Source organism: Halichoerus grypus, chromosome 10, assembly GCF_964656455.1.
Source record: "Halichoerus grypus chromosome 10, mHalGry1.hap1.1, whole genome shotgun sequence".
NCBI lineage: Eukaryota > Metazoa > Chordata > Mammalia > Carnivora > Phocidae > Halichoerus > Halichoerus grypus.
In genome coordinates, this window is record NC_135721.1 from 57,769,706 (window position 1) to 57,794,128 (window position 24,423).

A 24,423-nucleotide genomic window follows, 5' to 3' on the forward strand; every position below is an offset into this window, starting at 1 on the left:
GCAATCAGCATATAGTTTGAAAAAAGAGAGGGTAGCTAACATGAAAAGAAAACAAGCAAGTAGGGTCTCAGAAACAATTAAGGGCCATTGTTAATCTTACTGAGGATGGAGAGCAGAGTGAATGGACAAGGTAGCTTGAAAGTTATTAGGGTCTATCTAGGGAAGTATTCTTTGAAGGACAGGAGAGGAGGGCAGTGGTGAGTGAGAGTTGATCCCATCTATAGACACAAGAGCAAGAGAAAGGAGAGAGAGAGTGACTGAAGAATCAGGAGAGATGGGGAAACAGAAAGCTGGAATATAGTATCTAATTCTATTTCCATTTTCAATAAAGTGATCTAATAATACCACAAGAACACAATGTGCATTTTACAGAAAAGGACATAGATATCACTTATTTTGCTACAGTTTTAATTTTAAAATATTAAGATAACCATAATATTTATATTGATTCTCATTTTCTGTACATCTTAGAGTTCTCAAATGTCCTTCCTGAGTGGTTTACTAAGTCACTACAACCTACAGCCATTATGATCTCATATAGTGATATATTCTGCATCATTAACAGACTTTAAGTGTATGGGGTTTTTTTTAATGACTAATTTATAGAAATGCTCATAAACTATTTTAATCTAAGTTGCCCTTCAGGAACAACCCACCTGATGATCAGGAGAGTTTTGTATCCTATTTATTATTGTTCTTCAGAACTTTTCAAACTTATGTGGTCAACCTAGTTTCATTTAATACTCTTTCTCATCCTAAAAAGAGAGAGAGAGGGAGAGAGACTTTATTGTAAAGAAATTATCTTAAAAGCAATTAGTTGGGGGCGCCTGCGTGGCTCAGTCAGTTAAGTGTCCAACTTTTGGTTTCAGCTCAGGTCGTGATCTCAGGGTGGTGAAATCCAGCCCCACATCTGCCTCAGTGCTCAGCAGGGAGTCTGATTGAGATTCTCTCTCTCCCTCTCCCTCTAGTCCTCCCCCAACAACTGCCCCCCACACACACACACACTCTCTCTAAAATAAATCTTTTCAAAAAAAAACAATTAGTTTTCGGGGCGCCTGGGTGGCTCAGATGGTTAAGCGTCTGCCTTCGGCTCAGGTCATGATCCCAGGGTCCTGGGATCGAGCCCCGCATTGGGCTCCCTGCTCAGCGGGGAGCCTGCTTCTCCCCCTCCCTCTGTTTCTCCCCCTGCTCATGTTCTCTCTCTCTCTGTATCTCTGTGTCTCGAATAAATAAATAAATAAATAAATCTTTAAAAAAAAACAATCAGTTTTAAATACAAGTCTTTCTTTTGAGGGAGAAGAAGGAGGAGGAGTGTATAGAACGCCTAGAGAATTTTCTCAAGAGACTGACAGAGTTTCTTATAAGACATTGCTTTTCTTTTTAGGGGAAGTATTTTTCTTGGATGTAAACTCTTTCATTCTAGCTGCATAGGTAGCTAAGAAGAGGCCAAGGTTCAAAATGAAGTAATGAATGGGCCACCTGGGTGGCTCAGTCGGGTAAACATCTGACTCCTGATATCAGCTCAGGTCATGATCTCAGGATCCTGGGATCAAGCCCCATGTCAGGCTCCCCCACTCAGTGGCAAGTCAGCTTGTCTCCCTCTCCCTCTGCTCACTCTCTTTCAAGTAAATAAATAGATCTTTCTAAAAAGAAATTAAGATCAGACCTTGACATTGTTCTGCTGCTGAGCTCAAGTTCATGGGCTGGCTGGCTCCTGGAGGCTCCATCAAACAGCTACTTCTTCTCTCATAACTTTTTTTTTTTTTAATAATCTGCTAACTAAATTTATGAAGACTCTTCCATACAGAATATCTTAAGATTTTTTTCATCTGCTTAGCTGAAAATTATTGAAAACAACTGAGTATTGATAATATAAATACTATTAATAGTACATAAAAGATACAATCCCTATTCTCAGAAGAGTTTTCAGAAATAGATGTTCAGCATGCATGCAAGACAATAACACAAATTACTTAACCTCTGTGAGTCTCAGCTTCTTATTCTGTCAAACAAATAACCATGCCTGCCTTTCTGGGAAGTTGAAAAAATGGAAGATATGTAGGTAAAGTACTTGATACATAGTAAACAGTCAATAAGTGGTAATTAATAATGTACACCATTGTGTTTGTTTCATAAATGGTCAAGAAAAAAACAACCAGACCTTCAAGAATACTCAGGCAATACTTCGTTGCTACTGAACATAGCTACCTCAGGACTAAAGAAACAGTGCATTTAACATTATTCCTCTCCCAATGACTTGGTGATTACCAAGAGTGGAAAACCAATAACTTATGTGGACTCAAGATTTTATAATAATTACTAAGAATTCACTTACCCTCAATCCTCATGACCGCCTTTCATACCATATATTAGCTGAGATCTTTGGGCATGCTGGAAGTTACCTTTTTCTTAAGGCCTCCCATTCTCTCTACCTACCAGTGTGTACATCCTTCTGACCCTCCCCCCACTTCCACAGGGGAACTGCACCTCAAACTCTTTTCTAATTCCCTATTTACTCAGGTCTTATTTATCACTTCCTTCCATCCCAGGCTTAATCTGTGTGTAATAGACCTGTGGGTGTATGTTACTTTGATTGTCCTGTTCATTTGACCCAGGTGTTGAATGCAAAAATTTATAGGTGTTTTACTTAACAGAAGATTCAACGTTTAAAATAATTTCAATTTTGCCTTTAAATATCATCAAGCTCATAGTGAAGATATAATATGAAGAAATAAGTGGAAAATGCCATCCCCAAACTTTCAATCTTCTTTGCCATGACAATTTTAAAATTATAGAACTTATTTTCCATGAAGCAGCTTTGCTAGTCACTGTTTCAGAAACCTCCAAAATGGGGATTCTAGTCTATGAAATGCAACCAAACGTTTGAATTATGATCATTCCTGGTGATAAAATTTTTATATTTAGGTTTTACAGTTTTTACAGTAAAAATTGTCAGAGGTATTATTGCAGGATTTAACTACTAATAGAACTTATCTGTGCCTTAGTCCTAGTAATAAGATTTACTCCCAAAAATAGCACTGCAGGCTTTTGCATTGTTTTCCAGTTACCATAGCAGTTAGACTATATACAACACTACTGCAATTTTTAACTGCTAATAAAATTATTTCTTTTTTTAAGATTTATTTATTTATTTGAGAGAGAGAAAGAGAGAGCACACAGGGAGGGGCAGACCACGCACAGCACAGAGCCCAACGAGGGGCTTGATCTCACCACCCTGAGATCATGACCTGAGCTGAAATCAAGAGTCAGGCAGTTAACCAACTGAGGCACCCCCAAATTATTTCTTTCAAGCCCATAGTAAACAAATTTACTCCTGACGATCCTACATCAATTCTTATGTCCTAAAAAAAAAAACTCACTGAGGCAAGCTAATACTTTCAAAATATTAACTGATGGTTTCTGTAGTAGTTGTTTTTCCAGGTACTTCTTTTTATCCTATTGGCTTTTCTCCTCCTTGATCCCACCCTTATCCACCCTCAGCATCACACCCATCATCATGTAGGCTGGTCTTTGCTCATTGTTTCAGGAAAGGAATATAACAGAATGCAGAGTAACAGGGAATTTTCCCCTGGTTTTTGAGTTCAAAATCCTAGCCCTTTAGGGAGTAATGAAATGGATCCTTTTAGAGACCTACACTGTTCAGTAGCATAACCTCTAGCCACAGGTGACTTGAACACTAGTGTTCAATATGGCTAGTTGAATATGGCTAGTTCAAGTTGAGATGTGCTGTAAGTATAAAATATACACAAATTTCAAAGACTTAGCATGTAAAAACAGAATGGAATATATCTTATTAATAGTTTGTATGTTGATTATGTGTTGAAATTATAATATTTTGGATATATTGGGTTAAATAAAAGACATTAAAATTAATTTCACCTGTTACTTTGCTTTTTTAATGTAGCTACAGGAAAAATTTAAATTATACATGTGGCTCACATTATATTCCTATCATAGAGTGCTGCTAAAGACAATAGTAAAACTTCCTTTTATAAAGAAGAGAAATGGATTTCCTGAACTGGAAGGGGAAGAAGAGTTGGGAGGAAAGTATTTCGAAGCTAGATGCTGGTGGGTCCCTGAGAACAGGACTTACTGCTCTCTTCTCTATTCTGGCACAAGCCGTGGAGAGGGGCAACTGAAATAACAGGATCCATCTATGTGATCTGAGAGCTGAGAGAGATAACTTCACATTCTTTTTCCTTGTTAGGCCCAAAGGGAGGAGGCAAGACCCTAAAGAGAAGAAAAAGCTGAACTGTGTGTCTAGTTCAGCCAAGACTTTACAGTACAGTTCAATAGAACTTTCTGTGATGAACAAAATGTTCTATACCTGGCTGTCCAATATAGTAGCCTCTAGCCGCTTGGGGCTACTGAGCACTTGAAATGTGGCTAGTGTAACTGAGAAACGAGTGTAGATATTTAATCTTAATTAATTTAAATTTAAATAGCTGCATGTGGCTGATAGTTACCATAATGAACAGTGAAGCCTTACATAGTACCATGAAGGTTCTGGAAATCCAGCCTGATGATTTCCAGGCATCCAAAAGGGTGCAGAGGCAACGGAAACCACCAGACCTAAAGAGGCCTTGCTGATAGACCAAGATTGACCCAGCAGCAATCTGTGGGGATGTCTGCTATTGAGGAAGGATGCAGATTGGAAATCTTGGGGGGAGCCAGCATGGTAGAGGAGGAGCAAGGATCAAATGCTCCATCCCCTTCCTCTGACACTCTGATACTGTGTAAATCCCCTCGGTTTAGATGCAGTCCCTGCTATGCTGACTATGATTAAGTGTCTGCCACCCCTTGTGAAGTCAGAGCTTGAAATAGAAATTGAGTTGAGTTATAGAAAAATGAAATTATGCTTCTTGCAAACCTGAATTTTTTTAGATTGAAATTTGTACCTGCTATAAAACCTCAAGTAATAATTCTAAAATACTTAGAAGTTAATATTTATTCTCTTAAAAGACAGCCTTTTTTTTTTTTTCTCTATTATAAGACCCAAGTTCTTTGGCTGATATGAAAGCATAGAAAAGCTGCATCAGAAAACCATCTTTTGGGGCACCTGGAGGGCACAGTCAGTTAAGCATCCGATTCTTGGTTTTGGTTCAGGTTGTGATCTCAAGGTCATGAGATCGAGCCACATGTCAGGCTCTGCACTCAGTGTGGAGTCTGCTTAAGACTCTCTCTCACTTACTTCATCAAGATAAAAAGCTTCTGCACAGCAAAAGAAACAGTCAACAAAACCAAAAGACAACCAACAGAATGGGAGAAGATAGTTGCAAATGACATATCAATAAAGGGCTAGTATTCAAAATCTATCAAGACCTTATCACACTCAACACCCAAGGAACAAATAATACAATCAAGAGATGGGCAGGAGACATGAGCAGACATTTCTGCAAAGAAGACATACAAATGGCCAACAGACACATGAAAAAGTGCTCAACATCACTCGGCATCAGGGAAATACAAATCAAAACCTCAATGAGATACCACCTCACACCAGTCAGAATAGCTAAAATTAACAAGTCAGGAAATGACAGATGTTGGCGAGGATGCGGAGAAAGGGGAACCCTCCTACACTGTTGGTGGGAATGCAGGCTGGTGCAGCCACTCTGGAAAACAGTATGGAGGTTCCTCAAAAAGTTGAAAATAGAGCTACCCTACGACCCAGCAATTGCACTACTGGTATTTACCCTAAAGGTACAAATGTAGTGATCTGAAGGGGCACATGCACCCCAATGTTTATAGCAGCAATGTCCACAATAGTCAAACTATGGAAAGAGCCTGGATGTCCTTCAACAGATGAATGGATAAAGAAGATGTGGTATATATCTTCAATGGAATATTATGCAGCCATCAAAAAATGAAATCTTGCCATTTGCAAGGCCATGGATGGAACTAGAGGGTATTATGCTAAGCAAAGTAAGTCAATCAGAGAAAGACAAGTATCATATGATCTCACTGATATGTGGAATTTGAGAAACAAGGCAGAGGATCATAGGGGAAGAAGAAAAAATGAAACAAAATGAAACCAGAGTGGGAGACAAACCATAAGAGACTCTTACTCTCAGGAAACAATCTGAGGGTTACTGGAGTGGAGCAGGGTAGGAGGGAGGGGGTGGTTGGGTAATGGATACTGGGGAGGATATGTGCTACGGTGAGCACTGTGAATTGTGTAAGACTGATGAATCACAGACCTGTACCCCCGAAACAAATAATACATTATATGTTAATTAAAAAAAAAAAAAAAAGACTCTCTCTCCCTCTCCCTCTCTCTCTGACTCTCCCCCCCGGGCTTGCTCTCTTGCACACATGCTCACATGTGTTCTCACTCTCTTTCAAGAAAGAAAGAAAGAAAGAAAGAAAGAAAGAAAGAAAGAAAGAAAGAAAGAAAGAAAGAAAAAGAAAGAAAGAAAGAAAGAAAAGAAAGCCATCTTTGAACTAAAAAGAGAGTATCCTTTTGTGAAATTGTTTCCGTGCTAGTTTCCCATGAACAAATCTTTGCAGTTAGCCATAATGAACTTTTGCACATTGAATCTGAGATGACACTAATCTCAGAACCTAACTTATATGCTAAAAACCCAGTTTTGTCCAGTTCCCTGGCATCTAGGAAAGACTAACTTGGGCCAGGTTGATGGAGACAGAGGAACATCCTTAACAGCCTTGAAATTCAGAAAGGGAGAGAAGCAAGTCTATAAAAAGCAACCTTTAGTGATTCAGTAGGCCAGTCTCCTATTGTTAATCTGGAGCAATATGTTGAATGATTAGAAGGCTCAGAAATCCTCAAGAATTATTACAGGCATGGATGATATTCAAAATGTGGATACTCAAAATGTAGCAACAACACCACAAAGATATTAACCATTCGAGTGGATGACAGCCATAAACCATTGGCCCCACTATCCTATTGTGGACAAGCTAAATACAACTCTTGACTCTAGAGTACACTTGCTGGTCTGCACCATCCTCTCAGTCTGACCTTTCAAATTACTTGAGATAATCTCGGGATGGTGAAGTCCCAGTGCACCAAGACTGTGTATGTCAAGGTAGGTGTAATTATGAGATCTTTATACATCACAAATAAGTGAACCATTACCAGAAGTATTGCAGCAAAGGTTTGAGTTGTAATTAGGAACCCATTCTGAGAAAGTTTTTGCTAAATTCAACAAATTTATCTCCTATAAAGTCAGTAGGGATTCTTGACCAAGTTCTATTGGTCATTTCCCATGAAATGTTAAGAGTCTTTGATGAATCATAAAAAGTAAACTGACTTCTGCTTATTCTATGTTTTCAAAAATTGGAATAAATTCCAGGTAACCAGATAGAGCATCCAACCAATGTTTTCCTCTGAATAATTCCTGGATGACTATCTTTAGTGTGAACAAGATAATAAAATTAACATCTTCTGAAATAATAAGGTTAGACAGGAGAGGCAAAGAAAATCAGTAGGAATTCACAGTCTGGGAGGGCATTGAATACCCACCATGTGGTATTAAATCAGAGCATTTCCATCTCAAACAGTGTGGGGGGTGGGGGGGGAAACAGCAGCTAGCTGAAATCAGGCAGAATCCCACTTACTAGGGCACTAGGCATGGGCCAAAGGAAAGCAGCCTTCCTGTAGAATCTTGTTCCAGATGAGTCGAGATGGAAAATGAACCCAGCTTTCAGATGGTAGAACTCATGCACAGTTTGGGCAATCTGCTAAGCAAGCCAAGTTGAAGAAAAATTCCAGGGCAAGGTCAATAACATGGGAGCCAGAGAGAGCTGCAATATCATTCCAGATCTCTCTTTTTACAGCAAATCACCAAATTAGTGACTGGGCTTACAGAGAGTAGAACATAGCCTGCTAGCAAAGAGGACTTTGTGAGATCTGCTGGATATTTCTTCATATTGCAGCAACTTTTGGATGCTATTTTTAAATATTCCCAATAATAAATCGCTGATATTTTCCTCCAAAGAAAGAAAGTCAACTGTTGTGCAAGAGTTATGTTTTTGTGCCATAGTTCAGTCTTCTCAAGAAATCCTGATATCTTCAACATTAAAAACCATGATATTTTATCCCTGAAGTAAATTTAGTCTATTTTAGATATTGAACATAGTGCTAAGCTATACTTGGTGAGAAATAATTATCTGGCATTATCAGTGTCCCATTTCTCATTTCTAAAACTGGTATGTGACCACCTTTCCCTTGATAAAAAGTATTTTATACTTCGGTGGAGAAAACAAGAATGTTGTACTTGTACATCTTTCTTCACACAAGGTATGCTAAAAAAAAAATGTATATTTAGAGGTCATAACTTGATCATCTTTAGAATATTCACTCTGTCCTCAAACAACCAAAGCAAAAATAGGAAGCATATTGGTGACTGCTGAACTTCTTTTATTCTTGTAATAATATAGTTCCTAGCTACTCAAAACTGCCTTATACATGCCTATTTTCCAGTTTTACACCACAGTTTACAAAATAATTGCCAAAATCCTGCAGTTCATTGTCAGTAATAAATAACTTGTTGAGTACTTCTTCATATGTCATGCTGGAAAGTGGATGACGAAAGTTAACTGCTCTTCAACATTGTGTACTATGGATATTTGCAATGCCCAGGAATGTTATTTGACCAAATAATTTTGCCAATAGTTCATTCTGCTTTCTCTTAATTATCTAATTAATTAATTATCTTATTAATTTTCAGCTGATTTTGCAAGCTTTAAGGCAACAATGTAACTTGCACCTTGTTTTGAATAATAGTTTTATGATTTTGATTTTCTTTGATGATATTTTTAGTAAAAAATCCATTCATGTATTAACACATATCTTGTGAATAACCACTAACCCCAAAGCCTTGTGCTAAGAATTGGGAACATAGGGGCACCTGGGTGGCTCAGTCAGTTAAGCGTCTGCCTTCGGCTCAGGTCATGATCCCAAGGTCCTGGGATTGAGCCCCGCATTGGGCTCCTTGCTCAGTGGGGAGCATGCTTCTCCCTCTCCCTCTGCCTGCTGCTCTGCCTATCTGTGCTCTCTCTGTCTCTGTCAAATAAATAAATAAAATATTAAAAAAAAAAAAAGAATTGGGAATGTAGCACATCAACAGATAACATCCCTGCCCTCGTGGAGCTCACATTCTGCAACAGTTAGAAACAATTATTTAGGGGTGCCTGGGTGGCTCAGTCGGTTAAGCGTCTGCCTTGGGCTCAGGTCATGATCCCAGAGTCTTGGAATCAAGCCCAGCATGGTGTCGAGCTCCCTGCTCAATGGGGAACTTGCTTTCCCCTCTCCCTCTGCCGCTCCCCCTTGCTTGTGTGCTCTATCTCTCTCTCCTTTCTCTCTCTTTGTCAAATAAATAAATAAAGTCTTTAAAAAAAATAAAATTCTCCCTTAATAGGGACGCCTGGGTGGCTCAGTCAGTTAAGCATCCGACTCTTGATTTCAGCTCAGGTCATGATCTTAGGATCGTGAGAGTGAGCCTGCATCTGGCTCTGAGCTTAGCATGGAAGTCTGCTTGAGATTCTTTCTTCCCCTATCTCTCTGCTTGTCCCTCAGCTCACGCTCTCATGCTCTCTCTCTAAATAAATAAATAAAAATTTTTTAAAATTCTCCCTTAAGTTTTTATATTGTTTTTTACAAAAACGATTAAAATTGTATAACTGTAGTCTTAGATTGAAGATATTATATAAGTCTTTATGTACTCTTTAAAATGTTCTCTCACTACCTAAAGGCTTTTCTTCTATAATTTCTATTTATAAATCATATCTAATTGACAAAAATGAAAACTATCCCTGGAATAAATCCATTCCTAGTACATCTAAAGCATTCTGAACCTGGATCCATTTTGCCCCTGGACAGACTTCAGTTTGGGGAGTGAATAAAGAGTCTTCTTTCACAAAATATTCTATTCTTAGGAATGTCTTCTGTATGTATTTTATACCATAAAAAGAAGCATAAGTTTTCATCAGTACTTTTTATGTGCTTGAATTGCTTTATTCAGATTTAGAACCGTGAATTTCATGGTCCTATTAGATATTTTACCCTTCGTCCTCTAACTGGGGGCTCATGTGGGACTCCCTTCTTATTTTCATATTCTCTATGGAGAATTCTATTCTCTGTTTCAGTGTCAAGTCAGGTAGCTCAAATAAGCAGATATTTGCCAGGTGCCTACTATATGGAAGAAAGTGTTAACTTCAAAAAAAATACATTTTAAAAATGCATTAAAAAAAGGGGCGCCTGGGTGGCTCAGTCATTGAGTGTCTGCCTTCGGCTCAGGTCATGATCCCAGGGTCCTGGGATAGAGCCCCTCATCGGGCTCCCTGCTCTGCAGGAAGCCTGCTTCTCCCTCTCCCACTCCCCCTGCTTGTGTTCCCTCTCTCGCTGTGTCTCTCTCTGTCAAATAAATAAATAAAATCTTTTAAAAAATGCATAAAAATGTAAAAAAATTTACATTTAAAAAATACATAAATCACAGCTGAAGACCTCAAGAAATTTAAACTTATTTCAGAGAAAAAATTTGTACATATAATAAAAATGTAAGCTATAGCAAATGTAATAGCTTATAAAATAAGAAACAGTCTAAAACAGAATTAAAAGAGATATTAGAAATCCAGTATTGTCCTGTAGTCTGAAGAGACTGAAGCCGGTTCTGGTGAAGCACACAGAGCACAGGATGGGGCTGACACAGAGAACACATGAGGGGCGCAGCTCCATCACTTACTAACTGTATCATTGTAGGAACTCACGGAATTTCTCCGGGTGGAAGGGGGAAGTGTATTTATACATGCACTTATATACACAACTCCATGTCAAGCCAAGCGGACACAATTCTGGGACAACTGGTAGAAGTACAATGATTAGGAAAGAGAAGCAATTTCCTCTTAGACGGATAGCTTTAAGGATGACTATTCTATTTTGCTGCCGGGGGCCTCCGCTAGAACAAGGCCACCTGAGAAAGAAGCTGAAACTGAGAAAGCCAAGAAATGAAACTGAGAAAAAGTTGCCTTCATCTGCCTCATCTGTAAAATAGAAATGGGAAAATGATACTTTGCTACCTGGAAGTTAAGGGCTAGAAGAGATAACACTCTTAAGATCCCTTTAGTCCTATTTCTGTGATTTTAAAAATTCCTGCCTTTAATAAATGGATACATATGTGCAAATCTGAAAGAGGCATTTAGAATTTCTCAACAGTTGTTTTCATTATGATAATCTAGTTTTTGCTAGCTTAAAAGTGTTGTTTTTTTCCCCAGTTGGGGCTGTCGTTTTTGTTTTCCTTATGGTGCGCCTTTTATTCCTGTGACTGACTCTCTACATAACTAGAAGCCTGTATCTCCCACTCCCTTTCACCCATTTTTCCCAAACCCCATTCCCCCCACTCCAGCAACCATCAGTTTGTCCTCTGTATTTATAGGTCTGATTCTGCTTTTTGTTTATTCATTGGTTTTTTTTTTTTAGATTCCAATATGAGTTAAATCATATGGTATTTTTCACTTAGCATTGTACTCTCTAAATCCACCCATGTTGTCTCAAATGGCATGATCCCATCCTTCTTTGGGTGAGTTATATCCTTCTATGGCTGCATCATACCACATCTTCTTTATTCATTCATCTATCAATAGACTCTTAGGTTGCTTCCATATCTTGGTTATTGCAACCAATGCTGCAATGAACATAGAAGTGCATTTGTGTTTTTGAATTAGTGTTTTCATTTTCTTTGGGGAAATACCCAGTTACTGGAATTACTGAATCATAGGGTTTTTCTATTTTTAATTTTTTTGAGGAAACTCCAAACTATTTTCCACAGTGGCTCTACCAGTTTACATTCATTCAGTTGGGGCTACTTTTGATTGTATTTGTCTAACTTTAATTTTCTGATTAACCACAAATTGAAAGTTTACAGTCACAATTCCCATGATGGCAGAATGGTGTCTGTTAGGAACATGGAAGATATTATTCCTAAACCTAAACTACCAATTCCTAACTCAATTGTTTATATCCAGCTCTAAAGGGGAGAGTAATCATCAGTCAACTGGGGTCATTTTGTAAATTATCTACAATAAATTACAAACAAAAGAAGCACTGATACAACATATTACTCTTTCTAGAATATATTGTTTATAACTGCAATGGCAATCCAGTCCAAAGAGTTCAATCTGTTCCACTGTGAATTCCTAAGGTTTTTGAACCCTCTTTGGAGAGATATTCAGGATTCACAATGATTTTGTTATTGCACTATAAAAATTAAGAGTACAAAAACACCATATACAAAAATTAACACAAAAAGGGGGCACCTGGATGGCTCAGTTGGTTAAGCGACTGCCTTCGGCTCAGGTCATGATCCTGGAGTCCCCGGATTGAGTCCCACATCAGGCTCCCTACTCGGCAGTGAGTCTGCTTCTCCATCTGACCCTACCTCCTCTTGTGCTCTCTCTCTCTCTCTCTCAAATAAATAAATAAAATAAAATCTTTTAAAAATTAACACAAAAAAAGATTATCAACCTAAATATTAGCCACTAAAACTACAAAACTCTTAGCAGAAAACAGGAGTAAATCTTTGTGAACTTGGGCTGGCAATGGTTTTTAAATATGGTAACAAAGCATGAACAGCAAAGAAAAATGGTGCTTTATCAAAATTAAAAACTTTTGTACTTCAGACACACCATTAAGAAAGTTAAAGATTGGGGCGCTTGGGTGGCTCAGTTGGTTAAATGTCTGCCTTTGGCTCAGGTCATGATCCCAGGGTCTTGGGATGGAGCCCTGAGTTGGACTCCCTGCTCAGTGGGGATCCTGCTTCTCCCTCTCCCCACTGCTGCTCGAGCTCTCTCTCTCACTATCACTCTCTCTCAAATAAATAAATAAAATCTTTTTAAAAAATTTTAAAAAAGAAAGTTAAAGATTGCCAACATACGGGAGAATATATTTGCAAATCACATATCTGAAAAGGAGCTTGTGTAACTCAACAATAGACAAATAATCCAATTTAAAAATTGGCAACAGATTTAAATAGACATTCCTCCAAAGAAGATATATAAATGATTAATAAGCATAGGAAAAGATGTTAAACATCATTTGCCATCAGGGAAATGGAAATGAAACCATAATAAGATACCACTTCACACCCACTAAGATGACTTAAAATCAAGGAAAATAACAAGTCCTGGTAAGGGTGCAGCAAAATGGAAGCCCTCATGCATTGTTGGTGGGACCATAAAAAGGAACAGCCAACTTTGGAAAAGAGTTGGGTAGTTCCTCAAAATGTTAAGCCTAGAGTTGTCATATAACTCAGCAATTCCACTCCAAGATATATACAAGATAGAAATGAAAACACATGGCTACACAAAAATGTGTACATGAGTGTTCATAGCAGCTTTATTCATAAGAGCCATAAAGTGGAAACAACCCAAATTTCATCAGGTGATAGAAGCATAAACAAGATATGGATATCCATACAACGGAATGCTATTCAGCCATAAAGAAGCACTGATAGATGGTACAACATGGATGAACCTTTAAAGTATGCTAAATGAAAGAGGTCAGTCATAAAAGACCACATATAATCCCATTTATATGAAATGTCCATAATAGGCAAAACCACAGAGATGGAAAGTTGATTAGTGATTGCCAGGGGCTTGCGGAAGAGAGAAATGAGGAAGTGATTGCTAATGGATATAGGGTTTCTTTTGGGAGTGATGAAAGTGCTCTAAAATTACATAGCAGGGATGGGTGCACAACTCTGTGAATATACTAAAAACATTGAATTGTAGACTTTATTTTTTTAAAGATTTTAAGTAATCTCTACAACCAATGTAGGGCTCAAACATACAACCCCAAGACAAAGAGTCACATGCTCCACCAACTGAGCCAGCCAGGTGCCCCATGAATTGTACACTTTAAAAAGCCATATAATGAACCTGGGTGGCACAGTTGGTTAAGCGTCCAACTCTTGGTTTCAGCTCAGGTCGTGATCTTGGGGTCCTGGGATCAAACCTCCAGTCAAGCTCCACACTCGGCACGGAGTCAGCTTGAGATTTTTCTCTCCCTCTCCCTCTGCCCCTTCCGCTCATGCTCTCTCTCTCTCAAATAAGTAAATAAATCTTTTTTAAAAATTTAAAAAATATAAAAAGTCACATAATGGGTAATATTTATGGTGTGTCGTTTACATCTCATAAAGCAGATATTAAGAAAAATAAAACAAAATAGAAACAGACCACTGACCAAAGGCATTCACCAATTACATTATTCTGCAGCCACATTTAACCAAACATCACAAGACAACTAAATATGCTGGAGAGCTTGGCAAAATATAGTATTCTAACACAAATTTAAAATGTGAAAGTGCTCTACACTCAGATTTAGGAAGTGTGTGTTCTAGGTTTTCCTGGACCCCAGCCAAAATTTGGAGGCAAAGATTGTTACTTACCTCTGAATATCCATTCTCTTTTTTTTCTCTAGCAGTAAGAACCCAGATTTGACTGAGCCATTTCCACTCAGTTGAAGACCTGCCAGCCTCTTTCACAGCTACATGTGGCTTGTGCCTAAATTAGGCTAAGTCCTGTTGTAACTTCAAGGAAGTCTCCTCAAAGGGAGGGAATGTACGTTTCCTGGTCCCTCCATTCTATTGCTGAGATATAGGTGGATTGGCCAGAGCTCTACCAGCTATCTTGGACCATGAGGATGAAGGATAGCAAGTGGCAAGCTGGTAGGAATCTAGGTTCCTCACAAATTTGTAGAACAAGTAAAATTTACCCTAAACTGCTTACCACCAGACTTCTTTTATATGAAACAGAAATAATCACATAGGCCATAGTTATTTTGTGGGTTTTTTTTTTTTCTGTCACATGTAAAGGTACATAACCCTAACTAATACATTGGGTTTATAAAGGATAAAGAGGAAAAGGACCTTTAGATTGGTTTAGAGAAAGAGAATTTACTCTTTTTAAAAAAAGTTAGGGGAGTCTGGGTGGCTCAGTTAAGCATCCAACTCATGATTTGGCTCAGGTCATGATCTCATGGGTCATGAGATGGAGCCCTGCGTCAGGCTCTATGCTCAGCAGGGAGTCTGCTTGAGATGCTCTCTGCCCCTCCCCCACTCACGTGCATGTGCGCGCACGCTCTCTCTCTCTCTCTCAAATAAATAAATAAATAAATAAATAAATATTTTTTTAAAAAAGTTAAGGGCCTCTTTCTGGATGGAGCAACTTTCTAAATTAATCTGAGGACATTCAAGGGCTCCTGATTTGATCTTCCAAAATTTGTTGACAATAGCCAAAAAACCTAGAACTATACAAATCTGTCATCACTGCACCTGCCTCCTCTCCCTGGCATTTTCATTTCAGCTGAGGTCAGCCAGAAAATTCCAAACACTGTGGGTTTCGAATTTGATTAGTTTGTAGTGAGAAGGCAGGATCTTTTCTTTGAAAACGTTTTCAGTGGTATTTGAATTTCTTTTTCAGTCTACTCCAGTTTCCTAACCTCGACTACATGTATATGGTTAGTTAAGCATTTGACTGAGGGGCATAAGAACAACCCCTACTTGGAAAAAGTTTTAAAATCATGCATTCTTGGCTACTAGATCCTTCCATGGCTGGTAACTGGTCAGGATTTTTTCACAATCTTATGCAGTAATTGTTTTGAATTATTTAATTCAAAAGCCATGCTTATATGGTCAATTAATCTATGACAAATGTGGCAAGAATTTACTATGGGGAAAAAACAGTCTCTTTAACAAATGGTGTTGGGAGAACTGGACAGCTACATGCAAAAAATGAAACTGGACCACTTTCTTATACCACACACAAAATAAACTCAAAGTGGATTAAAGACCTAAATGTAAGACATGAAACCATAAAACTCCTAGAAGAAAGCAAAGGCAGTAATTTCTTTGATATCAGCCATAGAAACATTTTTCTAGAAATATCTCCTCAGGCAAGGGAAACAAAAGTATAACTAATCACCAGGAAAATGCAAATCAAAACCACAATGAGATTATCACATTACCCTATGATCCAATAATTCCAGTAACTGGGTATTTATCCAAAGAAGATGAAAGCACTAATTCAAAAAGATAAATGCAAAAAAAAAAAAAAGATACATACACTCCTATGTTTATTGCAGCATTATTTACAATAGCCAAGATATGAAAGCAACCTGAGTCTATTGATAGATGAATAGATAATAGATATATAGATATATTTATAGATAAATATTACACAGCCTTAAAAAAAAGAATGGGATCATGTTATTTGCAACAACATGGATGGACCTAGAGAGTATAATATTAAGTGAAATAAGTCAGACTGAGAAAGACAAATACCATATGATTTCCCACTCGTATGTGGGATTTTAGAAACAAAGTAGAAAAGAGACAAACAAGAAAACAGACTCTTAAATACAGAGAACAAACTCATGGTTGCCAGAGGGGAGCTTGGTGGGGGGATGGGTGAAATCAAGAGGGTTAAGAGCATACACTTACCTTTTTTTTTTAAGATTTTATTTATTTGACAGAGAGTGAGAGAGCACAAGCAGGGGAAGCAGTAGGCAGAGGGAGAGGGAGAAGCAGGCTCCCCGCTGAACAGAGAGCCCGTTGCGGGGCTCGATTCCAAGACCCTGGAATCATGACCTAAGACGAAGGCAGCCGCCCAACCAACTGAGCCCCAGTACACACTTACTGTAATGAGCACTGAGCAATGTATAGAATTATTGAATCATTATATTGTGTACCTGAAAATAATATAATACTACATGTTAATTATACAATTCAATAAAAAAAGGAAAAAATTAAAAGTTTACAATCAAATCATATTTTCAAAAGTCAAAAACCGTATTTTTAAAAAATACATGCACTGCATCCATCTATCAGGTGGGCTCTTTAAACTACTCCAAAGAACGGACCCAGAGGCTCAATTCACTAAGTGTGGTGCTGCAGGTAACAAGATTGTTTTCACAATTTCCTAGATTACTAAAAGTACATTTAGTCCTGGACATGTCTCCCTAAAATTTCAATTATTTATAGACAATACCAATGTGATCAAAAAGCAGACTTATGACAATTTCTTTATAGACTTTTAAAAAAACATGCATACAAATTTTGCCATATGAAGAAATACTATTAGAAAATGCTGATAAATAACAGCTTTTCACTTCCTAAAGTTACAAAATCTACTGCTATTTTACTAATAGTTGTAATTGTTTTCTGTGTCTATTTTTATCATTCATGCATGAAGGAGTACAACTCACTTTAAACGCAAGGACAGATAAATGTACAATAAGGTGGTTTCATTGGGAAAAGTTTAGTCAGGATTTGATATTAATGTAATCATAATATGGCCAGAAGATTTGGGGTCTTGCTCATGAAAACAAATAATTGTAATTTTTTAAAAAATATTTTTGTCTTTTTTTCTTGTTTTAAATGGGCCCTATACCCAATGTGGGGCTTGAACTCAGGATCCCAAGATCAAGAGTCACATATTCTACTGACTGAGCCAGCCAGGTGCCACACACTTGTAATTTTAAAAAATTATTAGCAGAAATTTTGTTTCAGGGAGATATATCAGAACAGATTCTGAACTAGCTGACTTTTGTTTGTTTGTTTTTTTTCTATCACACTTGACATTTTCTGTGTTGAGGTTATACTTACAGATATTTATTTATTTCTACAGCTCAGTATAAGGCATTGAGACTTCTGTCTTTTTTTTATTATTATTAGGTAATCTCTATGCTTAACATGCAGCTCGAACTCATGACCCCAAGATCAAGAGCCACACGCTCTGCTGACTGAGCCAGCCAGGTGCTCTGAGACTTCTGTCTTAATCAATGAGATTGACTTGAGTTTTATTGCAGTTAAGGGTCCTTTTCAATACAGACCTTGAAAGTTCTTTTTTTAAAGATTTTATTTCTTTTAGAGAGTGGGGAGGGGCAGAGGGAGAGGGAGAGAGAATCTCAAGTAGACTCCCCACTTAGCACGGAGCCCCGAGGCTTGATCTCATGACCCTGAGATCATGACCTGAACTGAAACCAAGAGTCAGATGCTAAACTGACTGGGCCACCCAGGCACCCCAAGTTCATTTAAATTTTTAAATATTTGTGCTGGGGTGCCTGGATGGCCCAGTTGATTAAGCATCTGCCTATGGCTCAGATCATGATCTCAGGATCCTGGGATGGAGCCCCCCCTGGGGCTCCCTGCTCAGTGGGGAATCTGCTTCTCCCTCTCCCTCTGCCCCCACACTTGTGTGCGCCCCCCTCTCTCAAATAAATAAAACTTAAAAAAAAATTTGTGCTGGATTAGTAACTATTAAAAAATAACAGGTTCCAAATGATGCATACATGTAATTCCGGGACTCCTGAGTATGTATGTATGGTTACATATTTCCTTACTTAAGGTTGCATGAAAACAGCCTTCCCAATACTCAAACCAGTGCCCTCCATGAATCAAGGCCAGCATAGTCATTCTGAAACTTGAATCCAGTCCTGTATCATTGCTCTACAAAAAAGGAAAATTAATGCACAATTTCCAGGTTGTTGAGAAGATGAAAAAAAGATCCTATATTGATTTGTCTATTTCAAAAGTGGCTGTTTATACTTTATGATCAGAGGTGGGTGGGAGGAAAAGCAAAGTGATGAAGAAAATAAAATAATGCGTCTGACATATGAAAAGTACTCAGTAAATGCTGATTTCCTTCTTTTCTGTCCCTTCTGAAGGGAGCATATAGTATATAACTTGTTGATTAACGAAGTGTAAGGGAGGAGATGGTATTGATCACTCATGCTATCTAAAATATCCAACTTATACATCCAATAATTTCCTTTCTTTAATAATTATCTCTCAAGCCAAAAATCAGAGCCTGAAATAGATCATTCATTTTTTTTTTTAAATCTGCTGCTAGTTATAACACTACTCTGTTTTAGTGAGGATCAAGTTCCAATGAAAAGGAAAGCTGGAGTCTTTTCCAGAGTCTACTTTTTTATGAAAGTTCCTCTCTTCATCTTTCAAAAGTAGGCATATCTAATATTCTGTATACTTACTCACTCTGGTAAAGAAGTCATCTACAGTTCATTCCTTTGAAAATTTCAGCAGGAACTACTTTGGGACTGGATCATTCTTGCTATCTTTCCTTGAATTTTCTCAACCTCAGACTTTATAAGGATACACTCACTCTTGCCTCTTAATCTTTCCATAGCCATCCTGTGCAGATTCTGGAGCCCTCTAGGGGTATCTTTTTTTTTTTTTTAAGTAAACTCTGAACCCAAAATGAGGCTTCAATTCATGACCCCAAGATCAAGAGTCACATATTCTACCATCTGAGCCAGCCAGGAATCCCTAGGAGTATTTTAAAGTAATATTTCTGTTCTTTGTGTTGGAATGCTTACAAATGCTCTCATAGAGAACATAGCTAGCCTCTTGTATTTAGCTTGGCACATCAATCCATTAAAAAAAATTTGGGAAAGCTTAATGAGAAATTAATATGCCATGTTGCAAATGCATTTTTATTGAATCTAGGTAAGAATACCCAGAAAATTAGGCAGATAATAAGTGGTTACTTGTATTTCTAAATAGTTTATACTTCTACACAGAGGGACAACCCATACATCACGCAGCTCATCTATACATTGTCTGAGACCCTCAGGACCTCTGCAAGAAACTGGGATTCCCGATGCCCCTTTTGCATTAGTAGAAGACTGCACATAGGTCAACAGGAAGATGAGTCCAAGGCAAAACAGTTTCTGAACTTTATAATTTTTAATCTTTGACACAAGAATTTATGCCCCTCCCTCCATCGACAAGAGGATTATCTTAGGGTTTGAAGAAGGAAGGCAGTATTTAAACAAAAGACTTACTCACATTTTGAAAAGTAGAAAGGGAGTGATCACAGAGTGTTTAGAAGTTGAAAGGATCTTAGAGAATATTTCATTTAATTCCCTAAGAATAAAGAAAAAGAGACCAAGAAAGTATTTGCATCTGCTTCAGGTCAAAACAGCTAGAAGGCAAGAGGTCACATGGAGTAGTGAAAAGAGCATGGACTTTGTGGCTGACAGTGTGGATTTGAATCCAGCTCTTCTCATAACTATTTGAGTGGTTTTCCTATATATAATGTGGGAATAATAGGACCTGTCTTCTAAAGTTGTTGTGAAAAGTAAATGATAAAACTTACATAAACTGCCTAGAACAGTTGCCTGCAACCCAGTAAATGTTTGGCAATTGTAATTCTCAGTGCAGGAACCCAAACTAGGGTCTTACGACTCCAACTTTTGTGCACTGCACTGCACAATCAATACAGCTGGCTAGAAGGATCCAAACATTTGCTTAAAATACAAGATTCCAATGAAATCAACTGTGCACAACATCAATGTTTTAAAAACATTCACTAATCATTAATACAAGCCATACCCTGTCCTTTTAAGATGAAATTAAATGTTCCACTTTTCTTAGTGATTTTAGCTGTTTTCAGATACACACAGCTCAGTACAAAGAGATGACACAAGGGACTTTTTATCTGCAATGCAGAGAGCAACACAGAGATAATTTACATCTGAACTTGCCGTTAGCTCCATATGGCATGTATTCATCATTTAGTGGGTTCAGTGCCCTATCTTTAGAGCTTCAGTGATCAGGGTAGAAATTGCCTACTTATTTATGCTTGGCTGGACTGAAAATATAGAGAGAGGAAGAGGTGAAGGGAAATGCCACTCCCGGCAAGAACTGGCCCCGAAGTTAGGAGTCTAGGATTAACATTGACTTGTCCAGGAATAGCAGCCTCTGTTTTAAAGAGTAAGCAAAATGCAGATGATATGAGGTGTATTACTTATGGGTTGCAATATGCATGTTATTCCTGTCTGTCCCACAGAGGACTTGACTGTGGTTAAAAGTAGGGCTGTCTTCCTTTTGTTCAGCACAAAGCCTCACTCACACTGGGCAAGTGTGCATTGGCAGCAACATGTGATCAATTGGTTTGTATCAGAAACAGGAGACATTGCTCTCAAAAGCCAAATTAGGAATTAACCCACCCAATTCCCATGCCCCTCTTCCATAGAGGGGGAGTGGAAAGAGAAGTACTGTATTCTCTTGTCCCTACTGAGAGTAAAGAAACAAAGAGTTTTCCTCTCCTGTCCCTTGGAAAGTCAAAGAATTGGTCACTTTATACAAAAGGAATTTTTATTTTCCTCCAACTTTTGCTTCAAAAGATATAAAATCGTTCAAGCTGGAAGAATCTGGTCTTTTATCCTTCAGTCACCATGATTATCTCAGTGATGGGAAAGAACGAATTCTGAAGTGTATACCCACCCCCCACACCTATTATAGTATTAAGCTTATATTTAGTTCTAGAATTCAAACACTGTAGCAAAGTTTGCAGCCACTTATAACTTATGGAATATTAAGAAGGATTATGGACTGTTAGGGGTTGAATTGTGCACCCTCCAAAATCTATATGTTGAAGTCCTAACCCCAGTACCTCAGAATGTGCCTGTATTTGGAATTAAGGTCATTGAAGAGGTAGTTAAGAAGAGATCATTAGGATGGGCCCTAATCCAATATGACTGGTATCCTTATTAAAAGGAGAAATTTGGGGGGCACCTGGGTGGCTCAGTCGGTTAAGCGGCTGCCTTCGGCTCAGGTCATAATCCCAGGGTCCTGGGATCAAGCCCCACATCGGGCTCCCTGTTCAGCAGAGAGCCTGCTTCTCCCTTTCTCTCTGCCTGCTGCTCTGCCTACTTGTGCTATCTCTCTGTCAAATAAATAAATTTAAAAAAAAAAAAAAAGGAGAAATTTGGATACAGACAACCACATGGGGAGAACACCATGTGAAGATGAAGGCACAGATTGGGGTGATGCATCTACAAGGCAAGGAATGCCAAAGATTGCCAGCAAACCACCTGAAGCTAGGGAAGACACATGGAAGATTCTTCCTCACAATGCTCAGAAGGAACCAACACTGTCTACACCAATCTTAGAATTCTAACCTGAAAAACTGTGAGATGATAAATTTCCATTGTTTAAGCCATTCAGTCTGTGGTATTTTGTTAGGACAACCCTAAAGTAATATATGGAATTCCCTTCCTTCCTTCCTCCCTTCCTTTTCTATCTTACTTACTTTTCTTTCTTTTCTCTCTCTCTTCCTTTCTCTCTCTCTTTTCCCCTTTCTTCTCTCCTTCTCTTCCCTTCCCTTCCCTTCCCCTTCCCTTTCCCTTTCCCTTTCTTTCTTCCTTCCTACCTTCCTTCCTTCTTTTCTTCCCTGCTGGACTTGATGGAAAAGGAGGCTAGAAAATAGGAACATGATTTTCCTTGTAAGCCATTGATGGACTTCATGCTTTCTGTATCATTAAGAAATACAAATACTCCTTAAAAGGCATATCTACACCTGATTGTAACTAAAAGTTTGGTAATAGTGGGCAGAAGGGACACATATGCCAATGTCCTCTCCATGTGCTCAAAGTCAAAATAATGGCTCCTAAAACCCAATGGCTCATTTTAAGCCCTCAGAGAACTAGAGCATTTCCCCTGTTTCTCCCACAGTGGCTTTTCCCTTCCTTGACTGAAGAACCCATTTTTCAACTTGCTAAAAAGCTTTACTTTATCCAGACTTACCCATCCACCTCCAAAATGAAGCAGAAGCCATGAGTTACTACCTTTCTTCTTTCCCAAAGAGTGATTCACCCCACTCCCACAGAGAGGAGTCTAGCCCAGGTTTTTTAACTTACTGTCCCCTCCCTTTTCTACCCATTGCCACATGAAAGGTTAGTTTCCAGGACCATTGCTTGGCTCTTGTGCTCTTCTCAGGGCTTCTCAATGATACAGCATCAAGACCACTGACACTTGCATTTGAACATTTATGCACACCCACATACCCTCACAAAGTTGTTCTTTGTTTCCTAAGATGGCACTATTGATACGTTCCAATGTGTGTGCACTTGTGCCTCATAAGGCTACTCTGAGAACATGGGATCTTCTTGTGCCAAATGTGCCTGATACCCATTCTTAGACTAAAGGCCATTCAAACCCCAGAATTGGTTGGTGTTCTTAGAGCTGTTGTATCCTCAACTATGATGGGACTGAAGCTTCTATTCATAAAATGGCAAAGTCTGGATCTCCAGCTGCCTGGGACTATAGCCTATAGCAGTTTCCCAGCCATTCGTGATGTTACCACATTGCTTGAAGCTATTCTAGGCAAATGGACATCAGTGGTTTTTGCCTGCCCAACATGCATTCCTCCTCCTTCCCTGGTCCTCTCATTTTCTGTCCTTGTGGTTTAGGTGCTGACCTTATTCACATAAACCTAGGCCACTACCATTAGTGAAGAAAGCACACATGACCAAAGCCAAGCCAGTGAAACTCAATTTAGGCCCTTGTGCTGAAACTGCTGGGAAAGAGGTGCTGTCTCTATTTGACTTGGAGTTGGGAAGAACATAAGCCTGGAGTTTCTAGTGGGCCACAAAGTGAAAAGAACCTGCTGAGAATGAAGCCAAGAGAGAGATAGAGAGATCAAGGGGATGTGGGGTGTGAATGTTGTCTGGACATCACCTGCATCCTTGAGTCCAGCCAAGACTGAGCTTTTCAGTTATGTAAGTCAATAAATTTTCTTTGCTAAGGCCATTTTGAGGTGGGTTTTCTCACATTTGCAGCTGAAACTGTCCTGATATATCCATTGTTTGTTTTGACCTTCTGTCTTCTACTTCCTCTACTTGTTTAGTGTACAACAGTTGTTCTTGTTCTTGTGCATGACATTTACATGTTTAGCTTCCTCATAACTGTTGGGATGAGCTTCACTTCAGTGTTAATAAGGTGTCCAGTTATTTGCTATTTGCTATTGTTAATCTTATTCTTCTAGTTGGATAATTTATAGTTGTTGATGATGAACTTGTTCCCCCAAATCCAGCAACACATTGTCCTAAAGGCAGGCAGGATAGTTGCCTAGAAGGTCAGAATACATCATAACTCATTATAAGACTATGACCTAGTTAAGAGCTTGAAACGTATTGGTACCATCTGTCTGTCAGATTTCTAAACATCAGGATGATCTTGATTTATTTCTAGACTTTGTCAATCAGTTTATCATATGCTATCTGCAAAACAGAATCCAATGACATCTTCATTCCAGGCTGAGCATAGGATTTTCTTGGTGCAAGCTTGGATGCGGCTTTGGTTTTGTAGTTGTTATACAAACAACTGTTCACAGCTGTTTACAGTGAACAACCATCAAAAAAAACCCAAATAAAGTAGAAAATAAGGCTATTAATTCAAATGCACTGGAAAATCTGCTTCTTAGCTATTTCAATGCCAGGGAGAAAAGGAGAATGACAACAATCACGAACTAGACAGTATCTACCCCCACTGACAATGAAGGACACATAGACCCCTTATTTAGCACTTTCTATGACACATCCTACTAAAGAATCAAAATATCCTAGAATCGGAGAGGCTACACTGT

The 24,423-nt window shown here is 38.5% G+C and overlaps 1 protein-coding gene across 1 annotated transcript in view; it reads right to left on the minus strand.

Moving 5' to 3' along the window:
• The window catches only part of EHBP1 (EH domain binding protein 1), a 416,635-nt gene that overhangs the window by 334,679 nt on the left and 57,533 nt on the right, over window positions 1-24,423 (minus strand). The window lies entirely within an intron of this gene.